Source organism: Teleopsis dalmanni, chromosome 1 (assembly GCF_002237135.1).
Source record: "Teleopsis dalmanni isolate 2A chromosome 1, ASM223713v2, whole genome shotgun sequence".
In the NCBI taxonomy this organism is placed as follows: domain Eukaryota; kingdom Metazoa; phylum Arthropoda; class Insecta; order Diptera; family Diopsidae; genus Teleopsis; species Teleopsis dalmanni.
In genome coordinates, this window is record NC_051846.1 from 210291798 (window position 1) to 210308645 (window position 16848).

The following is a 16848-nucleotide window of genomic DNA, read 5'->3' on the forward strand; positions in this document are numbered from 1 at the left end:
AAAAAATTTGAATGAATAGAAACTTTTTTATTCATTATATACATATAAGTTATTGAATCTATTTAATTGAATAACCCTGTATTATTTATTGAATATAATAACAAGTTAACATGTTATTTACTATTTAACCTCAAAATTCATACTTAATTAATTTACTATAAATTGCTCATGTGCATAAAATATGTCAGTAACAATATTGAAAGGTGTTTAGGAATTATCATAAACAGTTGGGCGGTCTATGTTAATCGCAATTATTTACAGCACTACTTTAATTCTATGCGGTGGGTCTTCATCAATAGAATCCAATTAATTTACATAAATCAGGGATGTCACAAAACAAGATCGCTATTAAAATTGGTAAATTCGGTAAAAAATGGGTGGTCTATATTAAGCGCAATTACAGCATTATAATAAATCTGTATATACACAACATCGAAAATATTCAATAAGAGCTACAAGAACTGGTAAAGATAATAAAACGCAGAGGTGAATATTTGTTGTGACACTATCAGATTCCAAAAAAAATCAGAACTATTCCTTATCTACGTTTGCGGATCATAACAATTGATAAGATATGAATTACTATATTCCAGAAGCTAAAGTAGAGTTCCATTCTTTTTCGAAAATTCAATTCTATTGTAAAAGAAAAAAATTCCATATTACTGTTAAAGAAGAAAAATTCTATTCATCTTTAGAAGAAGCAGAATTCGATTGTTTTTTTGAAGAAGAGTTCGATTTTTTTTTAGAAGAAAAAGTGTTCGAATCATCTTTATAAGAGGAAGTGTTCGATTCCTCTTTTAAAGAAGAAGAGTTCGATTCTTTTTTAGAGTAAGAAGAGTTCGATTCTTCCTTGGAAAAAGAAGAGTTCAATTCTTTTTTGGAAGAAGGAGAAGAGTTCGATTTTTCTTTAAAAGAGAGAGAAGAGTTCGATTCTTCTTTGAATAGAGGAGAAGAGTTCAATTCTTCTTTAGAACAATCGTCTTTCTTCTTTTGATTGTTCTTTAGACGAAGAAGAAGAAGAAAAGTTCGATTGTTCTTTAGAAGAAGAAGAATGTAAAACAGCACTGAAAAAGAAGACTTAAGAAGACTGTCTTGTCAAAAGAAAAATATTTTTGGGATAATAAAGACATATTACTAATAAATTATCTGAAAAAGATATGAATACTGAAAATACCGAAAAATATTTCCATTTATAGAGGAAAAAATTTTGGGTGAGAACACTGAATTAATAACGATCTCAATGACCAATTTCAGAATAAAGAATAATATAGCTATCGTAAGTAAATATGATAATAACAATTAGGGAAATCAAAGAAGTTATTATTATTCACATCAAAGTTTACAATGAAGGTCGTGATGATGATGATATATTTTTACTCGTTATCAGTTTGTTGATTCACCGTGGGTTTTTTATATCTTATAAAAATAAGACAGTAAAAATTATGACTATGATTGTAGTAAAAACCAAATAATCTGAGTTAAAATATTTCAAAAACTAGTTTTAATTAGAAAACAAGAATTATCACAGTTATTTTAATTGAGAATAAATTTTTATAGTTAAAAAAAAAAAACAACAATGAATGGGCGCTTAAATTCTATAGGTCAATATAAATGTAAATCACGTATAATAATAGCATTACATGTACTAGAATATGTAGTATGAAAACAGATAATAACGACTCTCATGTCCTCTGTAATAATATGAAAAAAAATTACTAAATTTAATATAAAGGAATTTAATTTACTCAAATAAAGAATTTACTCAAATAAATACTGAAAAAATGATGTTAATGAGAACGGGAAGAAATTATCCAACCTTTTTCTTCGTTCCGCTGTCTAGCGTAGAATAAAAAAAGAATGACTATATTAGATTATTATATGATTATTTTAGGAAGGATAATGTAATTTATGACACCACTCAAATGTTACAACTAGAAATAAAAATGTAATAATAGAATCTACTACAATCATGTGGTGAGTTTATTCACTCAATGCAAAAACCCGACCAATTATTGTAGATGTCTTACCGCTATGAACGCAATTTAATTTTAATTTACTTACAAATAAGGTTTATATCTCTATCTTTAATTATATCTTTAATTCTTTAACATCATAAATTTAATTAAATTGACGTCTTGAAGATTCGAGACTGCTTTTTGAATATATAATGGATAAATTATATAAGCACAGAGTGAAGGACCTAGTAGTTCAGTGCTTTATTCATAGCTAACTTTAAAATTAATTGTAATTGATTTTTAATTAATTAATTTAATTATTTTACAGCTGGTTTATGATGTTGTTCTAATATAAACACAGCAAGTGAATTTGTAATTAAAACTTTCGCAGCAAATTAAGAAAACTCCAGAAAAATGTGCGAGCATAAAAGTCAAGTCACTTGGTTAAGGTGCGCTGACTCTAAGCTTCAAATTTGACAGGGTACGAGTTCGATTTTTGTAGTCTCAAAAAATTTTTAACGAATTTTTAAATACAAGAATTATTTTCAAAACCACTGATGTTGGGTATTTTGCAATACTCGAAACAACTGTAAGGTCAGCCAGAAATTAAATTAATTGAAATAATATAAAAATGAATTTTTTTTGTTGTAGTTCACTACTTTTCAAAAATCCTCTTAATTATTTTAATGTTAAATCACTAATAAATAAATATATAGGTACATATAATGGATAAATTAACAACACTTATATATTTACAAAAAAATAACAAATTGTACCTGAAGCAAGTCTGAGTCAAGAACACCCCTTAAGTTCGGAGTACTAATTTAAATAACTATTCAACTATATATAGATTTTTAATTTTAGAATAATTAACAACTGATTCATTTATATATATTTTGTGTTGCAGACGTAAAACATAATTAGTCAGATGATGATGCCGAGAGTAACGAAAATAAATTATTTAAAAATAAGATGGATTCGAATAGCAAAGAAAAGACAAGAACAAAAATTTATTTAATTTATTGATATTTGGCTAACTATACAACGCTGTTTCGAGTATTGCCAAGTACTCATCATCAGGCGTCTTAGGAAATATTCGAATTTCTTTTTAATTAATTTACAGTCCGTATATAATTAAAATTAATATTAATTGTTAATTAACAATTAATACTGAATAATAAATTATTTATAATTCTACAAATATTCCATTTCCAAAAAAAAATATTTTAAATATATTTTACTCCTTATTGGAGCATTGATTATTTCAGTCCAATTGTACTGAAAGTCACTACTGACGTCGTCAGTCCGCATAAAAGAAAATCCATTTTGAAATGAATGGGCAAGCAAACTGCACAAAACTATTAGAAGACACAACACGTTTACACCAGCGTTTTAACCACCAATCAGGTTCTTATCAAGCCACCCACATTTTCAGCGCTGCAACACGCAAACGTGAAAAAGAGCGAAGCAATCAATACTCTTTGCTTAACGCTCTCTGTTATTCCACACTCTTTACTGTACTCTTCGAACTGTGGCGCTTCAGATGAAAGAGTAGCTTTGGCTTAGATTTCACAAAAACAACAAGCAATAAAATTAAACGAAATTCTTAGCAAAAAAAAAAAACTTATTTATTATCAAATTTAGCGGCGTCTGAATCACTACACTTCGTTGGTGATTTGATTTTGACGTAGGTTAGTACGTATTCACCGCTAAGAGCTTCGCTTCTGAGTATTTCGTGGACTTGAAGTTAGCTTACATTATTTTTCCAGCTTTTAAGCTTAAATGCAAATCGGAGTCAATTAATACGTAAAATTGTCATCGAGCGCTTTTGCTTCGATTTATTAGACGCGCTGCTCCACATACAAAGTATCTACAGCACTTAATTAGCTGCAGTGGGGAATATTTTTCAGTACAAAATTTCTTTTATTTTTTTTTTTATTAATTTCCTAAGATAATTTTTATATGAAATTACATGCATTAAATCGGGAGTGAAATTCCACTCGCTTCTTATGAAAAATTCACTTTTCACTTGGATATTGCAAAACTAGTCGAATTTACTTTAAAATTACATAGAAATTATTGGAAATGCTTAGGTCAGTACTCGCTCTCAAATCGTACGACTAAACGTACTTAACGGGATTTTTATAAATAAAATCTATGAATAACCCAAACCCGATTACGTATAAAATAAGTTTTTGCAATAAGATTATTAAATAATATTATTACTCATAAACTTTAAATAATCTGAAATCTCTGAGAAATTTATTTATATTAAATAATCAACTGTGCAAATTATTAATAACTTTACGCGTTAAAGATTCTATATAAATTTTAATAATTTTTTTACAATAATGTTTTTTTTACTTGAAATGTCTTTCATAATAAAATTACTAATAAAAACAAACATAAGCAAGAATCAGAGTCTTATCTCTACTTAGACTATTTTAAACATTCCATGAATCCACTTGAGTCTGAGGGCTAATTATATTTCCTTATAAAATTTAATGGTTTGAAATCATTTCAAACGTTTAATAAAGCTTAAGATGCTTTTCATGGTGACATCTTCCAACTGACTAAGATCCTCTACCAAAAAATTTCCTATAGTACATATTTATACGTATAAGAGATGTGAAACACTTTCTGTGTCTTTCACTCCACTATCCAGAAAAGGGGCGGCCTCATATTATATTGGGCCACAAGCATTCTGCGGTCCTTCATGGAGTTTTTTCAAACTTAAAATTAATGAGTGGCTGATGTGTTCCAAATGATTATCTGAAGATCAAGATTTAAACACATATAGGCGCAAGAGTGGCACTAACTATAGACCAAAATGAACAACAGCCATGGGAGGGATTTTTTATTGATGATTATTATTTGATTATTTGGAATTAAAATTCCAAAGAAAGATATAGTGCTTGTAGTTTGTGTTTGCTCTCGTTTTGTGATAGTCTGTTAATTGCTACCTTACGGCCTTTTTCTTTCCCCACTTCTTCTTTAATTAAAACAAAAAATTACCTAAATACTTGTCTTTAACAACACATTCGGCTGTTTATGAAATATGTAACTGTATTTAATTTCAGCCTAATAACTTAGTTTTTACAAAATGTTTTGGTTTATGATTCTCGGTTCTTTTAAAACGTTTGCTAATCGTTAATAACACGCAGTATCCTTAACACTGACTCCTTCGATGTTTTCATTGGAGTGGTGTATTATATGGTGTGTTCCAAACCCAGCGTATTAAGCTCATGTATTCATGAAAAAAGTTTCGCTGTACAGATTAGTTTACTACGCATGGATCATTGTAACTATTTCGAGGGGGGCGGACGTCAGGTGAAGACTGTATATTAACTTGAAAAGAACAGTAAAAAGTATTGTACTGCTACTTCTAAATTAAATACAATCAGACACTTTGCCATATATGTTCACTCCCTCCCACCAATGACGACTCACCTCTGTAATGCCCAACTTAGTGAAAACAAAAATTCATAAATATTTGATTTATTTTGAGATACTTTTAGTTTTAATATCTTTTCGAAGAAAAAAAGGTATTAATTAAATTTCATGTTAGTAATTTATTGAAATATTTATTGCAACATTGTCATATTGAAAGGTCACTGACACTGCACCCTTTGATGGTGGTTAACACATTATTGCCTTTTTGTCCTTAATTTTTGATATCACGCAGATGAAGTAAATCCTAAAAATCTAAACGTCAAACTGTCCATCAAACGTATTGATGAGTTGCGTAATTTTTTTTTTTTTTGCTTTGTTTTTGCAGAATATTAAATCCAAACTAACTCCAATTATAGAAAAGATTAAAATTTGCAACTTGCAACACTACAAAGAACAAAAAAAAGCGAACACCTGTCAAGGCGAGATTAACTACAATGTATCGAACACATCTGGATTTACACAAAGAAAAAAAATACTAATATTAGGTAAAAAATCTTAATCGAAAATCCTTTTTAAATTTATGCTAATTTTTTTAAATAAAAATTAATTTTGACTTGAAAAAAAAAAGTTACTCCTTTTCATTTGAAAACGTGTTAAAAAATGCAAATTGCTTTCAAAGCACAGCAAACGACTTTGCTGCCCTTAAAGAGCAGTAAAAATTGCACTTCCACAGCAAAAACTTCAATAGAAACAGAACTGAGCTGCAGTTTACGTAGCAGCAGCAGTGGCAGTCGCAGAGGCAGAGCAGCAGAGGCAGGCAGCTAAACAACAGCTCAACATCAAATTTTTTTTGCTTCAGCAGGAAATATGCACACAAACAGCGAAACGCAAGCCATACCACAATATGGCGGCCGAAACGACACGCTTTGCCTTGTGTGCAAATTTGTATTGTATTGTTGTTTTTGTTGTTATTGTTGTTAAAGTTTTTTCCTTTGGCAATAATAATTCAAAAATTGTGCACCCAACACAAGTTTTTTTGAGTTTTTTCATATGCATAAGCATATGCTACCAATGAGTAAAACACGGCGAATTAATGTCACAGCTTCCGTTGTGCTGCCGCTGCCACTGCCGCTGCTCTAACTGCTGCTCCCATTGCACATCAGCTTTTGTGATGCAGTGGTGTGAACAGAATGTGCGCGGTGGCCAGTTTTGTTTTGACCTATGAACTTGATTAGCGGTTTTCTTGGCTATACTTTTTGACATGCTTATTTTAGTTGTTGCTACTGTAATAGATACATTTGACACGTCGCTGCTGGCTCATACTAATGCCAATGGTGATGCAGCTGATGTTGTTGTTGTTGTTGTTTTTGCACAATTGTTTATTCAATTCTGTGTCATTAATCTCTTTGACTAATAAGCAAATTACGCCTATTGCATTTATAATTCATTGACAGTGATTGTTTTTAGCACGTCTTTCACACCTCTAAGCCCACTAAATTCACCGGATGTCGATTTATGATGCTGCTCTAACTGTTGTTAGAGCTTTGGTTTATGTTACTGTTTTGTGTAGTCGCAGTTGCAGTTGCAGTTGCAGTTAACCGCTTATTAAATATTTGTGGAAAAAAATTTATTTAATTGAAAAACTTCTCTCCTGCCCGCAAATTGTCCAATGTGTGTAGATACAATTGCGAACAAACCATGATGCATAGTGAAATGGGGAATTTGTAATGAAATTTTAACTAAATAAATTTCTAACTGTATATTAGTAATAATTTAACTAAAATAAATAATACATTGTGGTCTGTTTGATGTATCATTATACTAAATTATTCCTAAAATATTTATACAATATTTATTTAAATTGAGGAAAATTATTCAGTATAAATCAAACTAATTATTGATGAGTGGTTTGCATTTTAAAGAAATAGTAGTAACTAGTAGCGATAGACAGACAGTTTTTCAAATACTTTATATTTAAATCAACTATATGTAGATTATCTTTATATATAAAGGAAATGCTTCATATTTCTTTGAACATTAAAAATGAACACACATTCAGAAAAACAAATACTAAAGTAGTTAATTTTCTATAAAATTTTAACCCGTACATCATCATTATCATTTGGCTTCACCGCCATATATCTGAATATGTTCTCAACATAACGTCAGCTAGACGGCTCCATCAATCTAACATACTACAATAACATTTTTTCGGGAATGTTCATTACAAATACACATTTATACGACAAGTTACTTAATCCAAGTTAAACCTCATTAGCATATTTTCGTAAATGAAGGCACATTCATGTGACAAGCTAAATCCAACTCAAACTATCGCTAGTAACCGCATATCCTTGGCGTAAAGACAAAACAACTTCTATAGTCCATTAATCGATTAACTCAAAAGGACACCTCCGAAGCGTCGCCGCTTGATGGCAGTGGCCTAGACATTCACACATGTTGGTCTGTTAAATAAATTTATTTGATCAGCGCTTTTTAAAAACTAATTTGGGGATTTTATAAAATTATTTAATTTAAAAATTCCAAACTATCTAGTGTAAATTGGAACCACATATTTTAAGAAGAGTTTGAACCCTAAAATCCAATTTAGATTCCCAACAGTTTAGGGTATACGAAGAAGATCTTGGTGTAGGAATTAAGTACGATATACTTAACTGTAAGTGTACAAACACATGGTTATCATTCCCTTCTTGTTCCTGTGCTGTACAACTTATGTACATACTTAACAGAATATATATGAAGCTACTTTAAGCTAAGAGGATTAAACACTCAATTATTATTAGTATTATTATAATGTGACGATATTAAATCGAGACCTTAGAATCTATTCTGTCCCCTACTGGGATATCAAGACGTATCCATTTATTAAATCGTAGTATTTGTTGTATTCTTTAAAGTTTCAGTTTATCTTTAGATGTTGAGTATCCACAATAGGGTTATGCGTATACTAGCAACGATCCCTCTTCTTTCTTTGCTGGCACATCATCAAATTTCATTTTTTTTAAACACAACATGTTCCGGAATCTATAAAATCTATACTTAACTATTTTGATCCAGCATATTCAACTTTTCTAAAAACTTCATGGCCAAGTTTGATATTACTTCATGAGAATTGAGTGTCTTAGTGGCTGCAGTCTGTCAAGATGGTTATTCCTTGATTCCTTGAAATAAACACACCTTGAAGGTGGCGTATTTTTCTGCCTTAAAAGTGGTCTAGAGTCAAGTAAAAAACAAAACAATTGATTTGTATTAATCACGGCTCCTCTCTATTACTGTACTAAGTGGACAGTGTACAAAAATGTCCATTATACGGTAGTTTCCATAGTACAATAGTGTTCACGGAACAATAATATCCATTGCATAATAGTTTCCACTGTATAATATCGTCTATTACTGCAATAAGTAGTAAGATAGTAAGACATGCCAACCAAATAGATGCTTTTTTAATAACTGTCGAAATTTAGAGCTAATGGAGAAGCAGTAAAATTTTGTTAATTGCTCTGTCACTGACCCGTACTCATCAGAAAGCATTTGCTCACGCTTCCCGTTATGTCAATCCTGAATATCGCCAATATATGAATTGCATATATTAGGCATTCTATTTTAAACAAAATAGTTCCTTTCCACTAGAAAATAGCGATATATCTATCCGAAATATGTTAGTTGGCTAGCTTGCTTTACAGGGGTCCGACTTCGGACTAAGCCGTTTTTTTATGAGAAACGCAGCAAATAGTACCTAGCTATCTATGCGAAAGAACTTATTTTATGTGTAACACTATAATAAATATTGTTGACTATTTTATTATGACGATGATATTAGTAATAATTCTTCTATTTAATTACCTACAATGTATATTATCGTATAACTATTTCGCTTTATGTGGAAAAATTAGATTTGAAAGATAATATTGTTCGGGGGAACTTATGCATATAGTAAGTGGTATATTTATATAAAGTATTTGTTTTCTTACAAAATAATGAATAAATTTAATATTATTTTTGGAATATTTTGTAAATCATTGTTAAAATGACGTCAAACACGACTTCAGAAAGGCGATGAATGAACGTATTCTTATCGGTGAAAAGTCAATAAAATGCACAAGTCATTGACGGATCTTACATCAACTGAGTTTAGAAAAAAATTAAATTACTAATAAACTATTAGAAGACAATTGTCTAAGCCTAAAACTAAAAACTCAGACAAAAACTAAAAGAATGTATGTACATGTACATATAAATTATTAATACTGCAATGAATAGTACTTATATAATTATATTAATGACGAATGTAAACAAACGTTTAAACAAAATAAAATAAAAACTAAAGAAAAAAAATGCAATTGAAATTAAAAAAAAATTATTACCCATTAAATTTGCATAGTCAATCTCACACTCAAACGCTATCAAATCAATTTGCAAGACAAAGTGTCACTTCTCTGTTTTCAGCAATTGATTTGGGAAATCCCAACTTTATTTCGGGCCGTATTCGCACTCAGCACTCATGCTTTATTGTCTCACACAAAATTTACATTTAATTCCGATACAATTCTGGTATCAACTCATGCTTTCAAACTAATTCCAACGTAGTACGTACGAGTGCTGCAGTGAATCATACTGAAATTATAAGAATTCGAAAGTACTAAAATTGGAATGGAAACCTCAGTTTATGTGGAGGGCTAGAGTGCAGGGTGGCGCACACAACACTGCAGAGTACTCGGTACACCAACTGGCGCACGTACACCAGATACGTTTTGAGCTCGTACGTTTTGAGCTAAACCTAACCACTGGATTTTCAGTTCGTAATTAGTATGCAGAGCAGACTCAATCATTCAGTCAATTCGTTTGTAATGAACACATATCTGGACAATAATCGCACAGCACATAGATAAGACGCTACACCACAAGAACACAATAAAAAAGCTATCAAAAGTCAGAGTCACGAGAGCGTCACGTTACTGACGATTTGTTTAGAAGTACTCATATTATAACGTATCGTATAAAGTCACTATGCTCATACCACTGAGAAAAGAGGCGTTTAAAAGTGCTTATAACATATTGTGTCATATAGAAACCTATGCTCCCACTACTGGTAGATAACTCATATATGAGCCGACTTCAACATGAAACTTCAATAAATCCTGTTGAGTATTTTAATGGAACTACAATAGCTAATAAACTTCAGGATTCAGTACAGCCTAACAGCAGAAATACTAGTACTGTGTATACTTAATATTATATGATTTTTTAAAAATTTTATGTTATAATATTTTTTATGAAGACTACAACCGCATCGTTGACATATTGCCTCTATGCTTAACATGCAATGGAATCCTTGAAAGGAAGTTTATTTATTACTCGTTACTTTCTGCTTTAAAATGGAAGTGATTGAGTTCAACTGCCTACGCAGCAAAAAGCCACAATCTGCTAATTTGTTTGTCTGCTCCAAATGCGGAGAGCATGGTTAGGAGTTTGGCTCAGCTTTAAAACTGAAAGTGCTGAACGCAACGTATTCTGTCCGCATCTTATTTTATGATGTTGAGGTAGTAAATCTTCGAAGCTGTCAACAGTACTGACATAATTTGCTAACCGCACTTCCTCTTTAATTAATTTACACCAAAGAAGATGAATGAAACTGTTTCAAAAGGATAATAAAAAGTATAATATATAAAAAGCAACAGGTCCCGCTAAAGTCGATATTAATTACAAATATAATATTGGCATCAAGGGAGAATATAACACTAAGGAAAATCGATTTGAAGTCTTTGCAAATCACATCTGTCAAATACAGAGTCTGCGACTTCCGCGTTCTACAGAACATACATTAAGCCAGATATCAGTTTGTACGAGCTGCATAGAGAGAAAAATTTTAAAACCTAAGAAAGACGGTAGAATACGTTTAAAAGTTGTAAGAATATAAAATGAAATGAAATCAAAACTTGGTAAAAACAGCCTGACCAAGCTTTTTGAATACAATAAACTCTTTCAATATGTCTTACAACATTATACTTTCTTGCAATATATTAAAAACTTAATAAAAAATAAAAATCTTATGCTATGCTAAAAGAGAAGACAGTGCAAGTAAATATTAATAATCATCCTCTTCAAGGATTAATCAGGGTCCGACAATTAAGCTTACCTTCTTCACTACCAGTTCAAAAACTTCAGTTCATCTGACAGATCATATGACAAATCTTTCACTTACTCTAAAAAATCATCACACATATTGCTTCTGTTCTGCTTTGCACCATAGCTTACCACTTCACTGTCATCTAATGAATTCTTGTGATCACTTTTCTTGTAGTATCGAGCTTACTTGTCACACCTTTAACCCCTAGCTAAAAAATCTTAGCCAAAAGTCTTTCTCGTACTGTGTTCGAGTTATAGATCGTCTGACCAATCTACTATCACTTACTCTAAAAAATCATCATACCTTTTGCCTCCTCTTTTTCTCGGTATCATAGCTCGCAGTCATTGTTATTGTTAATAAAATACTGATGTTTAAATCTTATGGATTTAATCTCATTCAATATTTTAAATAATCTTTGAATTTTTCCATAATCCACTAAATAATTCAATGTCTATTTAATTTTTCAAAAACAAAAAAACATTCATCTAATATAAAAAAATTTATTACTGTTTACAAAAACATCTTTCTCAAGTATTGCTTAAGATATTGTGGCAGGTGATAAACCCCAATTAACAACAATTTTTTTGTTAGTAATTCGAAAACATTTAATTTAAAAAAAAAGAAAACAAAAAAAAATAATTTGGGAAAAAAAACTAATATAATTTATACTTCCATTTGCTGCTGATTTATTCCGGAAATTCTTTCTATGAAGCGCAGCAACGATTACCACTCACTCGTACTACCAACACTAACACCATCACTAACAACATCAACAACAACAGCAAAATAGTAAACAAAAACAATGACAAATCGAACTGGCCAAACACTGATCGCATAGCAAAAGGCACCCACACACTCATTCCACCACAGTTGAACTCGCTGAAGCCGTAATCGATTACCTGCAGTTGCTGTGCGCCTGGTAATCGCTTATTGATTCGTTGAATGAGTTCGAGTTGCTCAATCAAATTCTGTTATTCAATTTTGTCTCAAACGATAAACGTGATATTGACAGACTGACTGGCTAATTGACAAACTGAGGAATAAGTGTTTGCATTATCATTCGGCAAATTAGTAACGTCATCCGAACTACACGTTTTTTTCAGTTTGTTTGGCGCTAACGTATTTTACGTTTATTAGCATACGTGGAACTGCATTCAATCGATTTAAAAAAATTATTTATTAATAATTTAAACGATTTAATTAACTCGAAATGCTTTTCAAGAACTTACTTACCATATATTATAAGTTTAATAATAAAAATTAGTTTTGATTTTTAATAAGAATTAATCGAAAAGGCACTTCTCAGCATTAGAGCAAATTTTAGTTTACTTAGTTGATCTAAGCCTTTTTATAGGAAATCAATTTACCAGACTAATGCAGTACTTAGAGAAATCGAATAAGAACAGTACATGAAGGTATGGATCGCTATATAACTAATTTGAGTTAATAATATAAATATATTCACAACTTCCCGTCTAAAAAAAACTGACCGTCTAGCCATTAATTAAAATTCAATAAGTACAAGTAAAAATTCCAGTCTTTTCTTAGTAATCTGATAAAGCTCAATTGTTTTCTTAATAAACTACCTAACATTCATTCCAATAAAATTTAACCCATTGATTTAAGTGAGATCCGTAATACTGATTTAGTTATTTTATTTTATATTATAGAATGTATAGTAAATATAAAAATTGTAATATTTTGTAATTAGTGATAAGATTTTAAAACTTATTGCTCGTATCAAGAGAATATACAATAAATAAATGTAGATGTAGTTATTTAAAAATAATACTTACTGGACAGCACTTGCAGTCCAAACAAATTATATACGGACTATAAACTAATTAAGAAATTCGAATATTTCCTAAGCCCACTGATGATGAGTACTTGGCAATACTTGAAACAGCGTTGTTTGGTCAGCCAAATTTTAATAATAAATAATTTATAAATAATATAAATATTGGATCGTTCTCTAGCACTTGCAGACACTATGATATGTAATCTATCGCGCACCTATCTAATCTACATATGTCCTACGATAAGGAAATAAATTCGATATCTTCACCTAATTTGCACTCAATCAAATGAGGACTGAAGTTTAGTCAAGAAGGTTTTTTTTAGCACATAAAAATGTTCTTTAAATACATTAAATTAAATTTAAAAACATTAAATAATAATGTTTTGTAAACGTTCTTCATATCCAGACCAGAAGGACCACTAACAGCACCACAGTGATTAACGAACAGACATAAACTTGGCCAAATGTCTAATTTTGCAGGATGAGAGCTCTGTCGGGTTAGTACTATAAAAATTTATAATATTCCCTTGGCTAAACACAGGCATTAACAAAGAAGATTTAAACACAGATTCATCCTCCTCAGTGCCACAAACGCAACAAATTGAATTATAAGGTACACCCAGTCTCATGTTATGTATAGATACCTTTCTTTGATATTTATCTTTTATAAGTTACAACGTTTAAAGTTTTTTCTTTTATTGAGATTTAGCTAGTGTGAGATCAATATAAGTTAAATAACTGCTTTTTACGATGTTAGATACACGCCTAAACTCTTTATCTATTTGGTGAGGTTTTATTTCTGATTTATAAAAAGTTAATGCTTCAACGACTTATATTATCTGTTTTAAATTTCTTCAGTCAATAAGTTATTAAAGTTTCTTTCGTTTAACCTTTAATATGTAGTATTGATATAGGTACATATTACTTAATGCAACTTGGATCAATATAGGTGAAATCACTACTTATGGCGTAGACTCAGTCTCCTGTCATATAGTATAGGTAGGTACCTTTTCTTAATGTTAACAACGTTTACCCTATGTTTGTTGAGAATTATATGGTGGGGATCAATATATGTTAAATAACTGCCACTATCGATGTACTTCTACTCACCTCTCTGGTAGAATTCTGTTACAAAATCTTAAAACCTCTTATCTCTTCAGTCAATAATTTATTAAAGTTTCTTTCGTTAAAGCTTTAATATATAATATTAACACGCTTATTTTCTAACAAATAAACAATTTTAAGGCAGTTAACTTTCATAAATGAAGTCATGACAATTAATAAATATTTTATAGCATAAATTCTTCTAGCAAATAAAAGAAAAAAACTAAAAATATAATTTATGCCTGAAAACCTCAAAACCATTTTTCAAATTGAAAAGTACCTAGAAAACCGCAAATACTTAACTGTTTTTGGTATTTTTGCAATGTAGACATGCTAAGCATTTAAGCCTAAATACACGTTTTAACAGCACTCACACCGGAATACTTCCAATTGGTAACGATATTCATAGCACTTTTTCAACTTACGCACAATTGCAAGCCACAATTCTTCCAAAGGATGTTCCTCATGGAAAAATACTGCACCGAACTCTCTCAACGATTTTTGTGAAACTCGTAACCAACAATTTGATTATCATGTGAATTGCTACACTTGTACGCAGTAGACAAAAAAAGGAAGGTCAACCTTTCAGATTGGTGCCATACGCACTGAATGGTACGTACTACGTAGTTCCTTTCGATACCAACATTTCTTGACTGCCTTCCTTGCGATGACGAAATTTGCAACAAATACGACAACAGATACAAACAAGCATTTGCTGGTATATGCAAGCATTTGCAAGCATTTGCAGGCATTTATCATGAAATGCATATGTGTTGTAAATTTTAATGGTCAATTTCTCACACTAAATGACTTGTAACCTTACAAAAGCTAACTAAGCACTCATACTTAGTAATGAATATCCTCATTCGATGCCAAATGCAGTCGGCATACGTGCAACAGTGGCACAACATGAATCCTGTAAAAAAATATGAAATTTTTGACTCTATACTCGTCGCAGGACTAAATGGACTAAATACGTACAAAAAGTATTTTATTCTCTTGTCCTGGCATTGTCAAGTTTAAACGCATTTTGTCTTCAATGTAAATGATCTGTTGTTTTTTTGGTGCCACGTCGTTAGTTCAACAAGTGCTGCTAAGACCGAAACGTATCCTGAAGCACATAAAATAAAGATTCCATTGCAAATAGGCACAATTCCATATTGCACTGCATGTGCACAAATCATTTGCAGATGTTCCCAACAGTTTCGCATATCCTTCCATACTTGCTCCTACTACTCGCTCTATTGAAAACTTGAATCCCTATTCGTCTGTCGCAGTGCGTAGCTTAAAACGTTTGTAATTGGCAGGAAATGCATACTCATTTTCTAACGGAAGTCACTACAAATGAGCTTTTAGTTTTTCTCACTTTTTCATGCGTTCCGTAGAAAAATTTGTCTAGATTCTGCACTAACAAATTAGGTTTTGCATTTGCATTTCCGCTTAATCGCAAAGGTGAAATTTCATTATCGATTTAGTTACGAACTCTATTTTCTAATTTACTGGCGCATTATCATCCAATAGGATCCTGGTCACTTGCTACACTTTTAGTTTTTTATTCCATTAGACAAACGGAAACGATTGTCTGATAGTCTAATCAAATATTTTCTAAAGACTAAAAATACCAAATATGATAGAGATGAAGTATAATTGGATAGGGGATAATTGCTTACATCGTTAGTTGTAGTGGCAGGTCAGTAAACATCATTCCACTTCCCATAGTCATTTTTCACCATTTTGCGAAAAACCAAAAATCCATAAAAACGAAATCAAATTCAATCCAATTGACCAATTCAATCCGTAATCCTAACCGAGGGATAGTCCCGCAAACTATTCATAAGCTACACAATTCTTATTCTTGAGTCTTATTGTAGAATTAGTTTATTCACAATTTAGTCTCTGACCAATAACTCGATAAAACTAAAAAATGTTACTATTGGTGATACACTTCAAATTACTGACTGACAAAAAACCTGGTTTGTCCTTATGACTTCAAAAAGATATGTCTCCTAAGTATAACAGAGATGATGTAACTATTACCTGACGGAACATCTAACCTGGCATATGCGATGACACAATATCATGTTTAGCTGAGGGAAAATGAAAAATATCAAAACTGTTGTCATATTTTGACGGCTCTGTATAAACCTGAGAATATTAGGATATGATTTTTTATGCCCGTTCGATATTATGAACTCCTCAACAAAAAACATTCTGGCTTTCAACCGAAGGATTATATACCGTCAATACGATGGAGGTCAGTTGAAGCACAAAAGATGTAATGTAGTCGAAATACTCTGCTTCACTGTAACCCTAAATATTCAACCTGCTAAATACTGAATCTTATATTCTACCTTATGTATCTGACAATTCATTTAGTATCAGTTACTGATTACTTTTTTATTTTATGATTCATAAAAAATCTTATCGTGTAGATTATAGCCAATATAGAT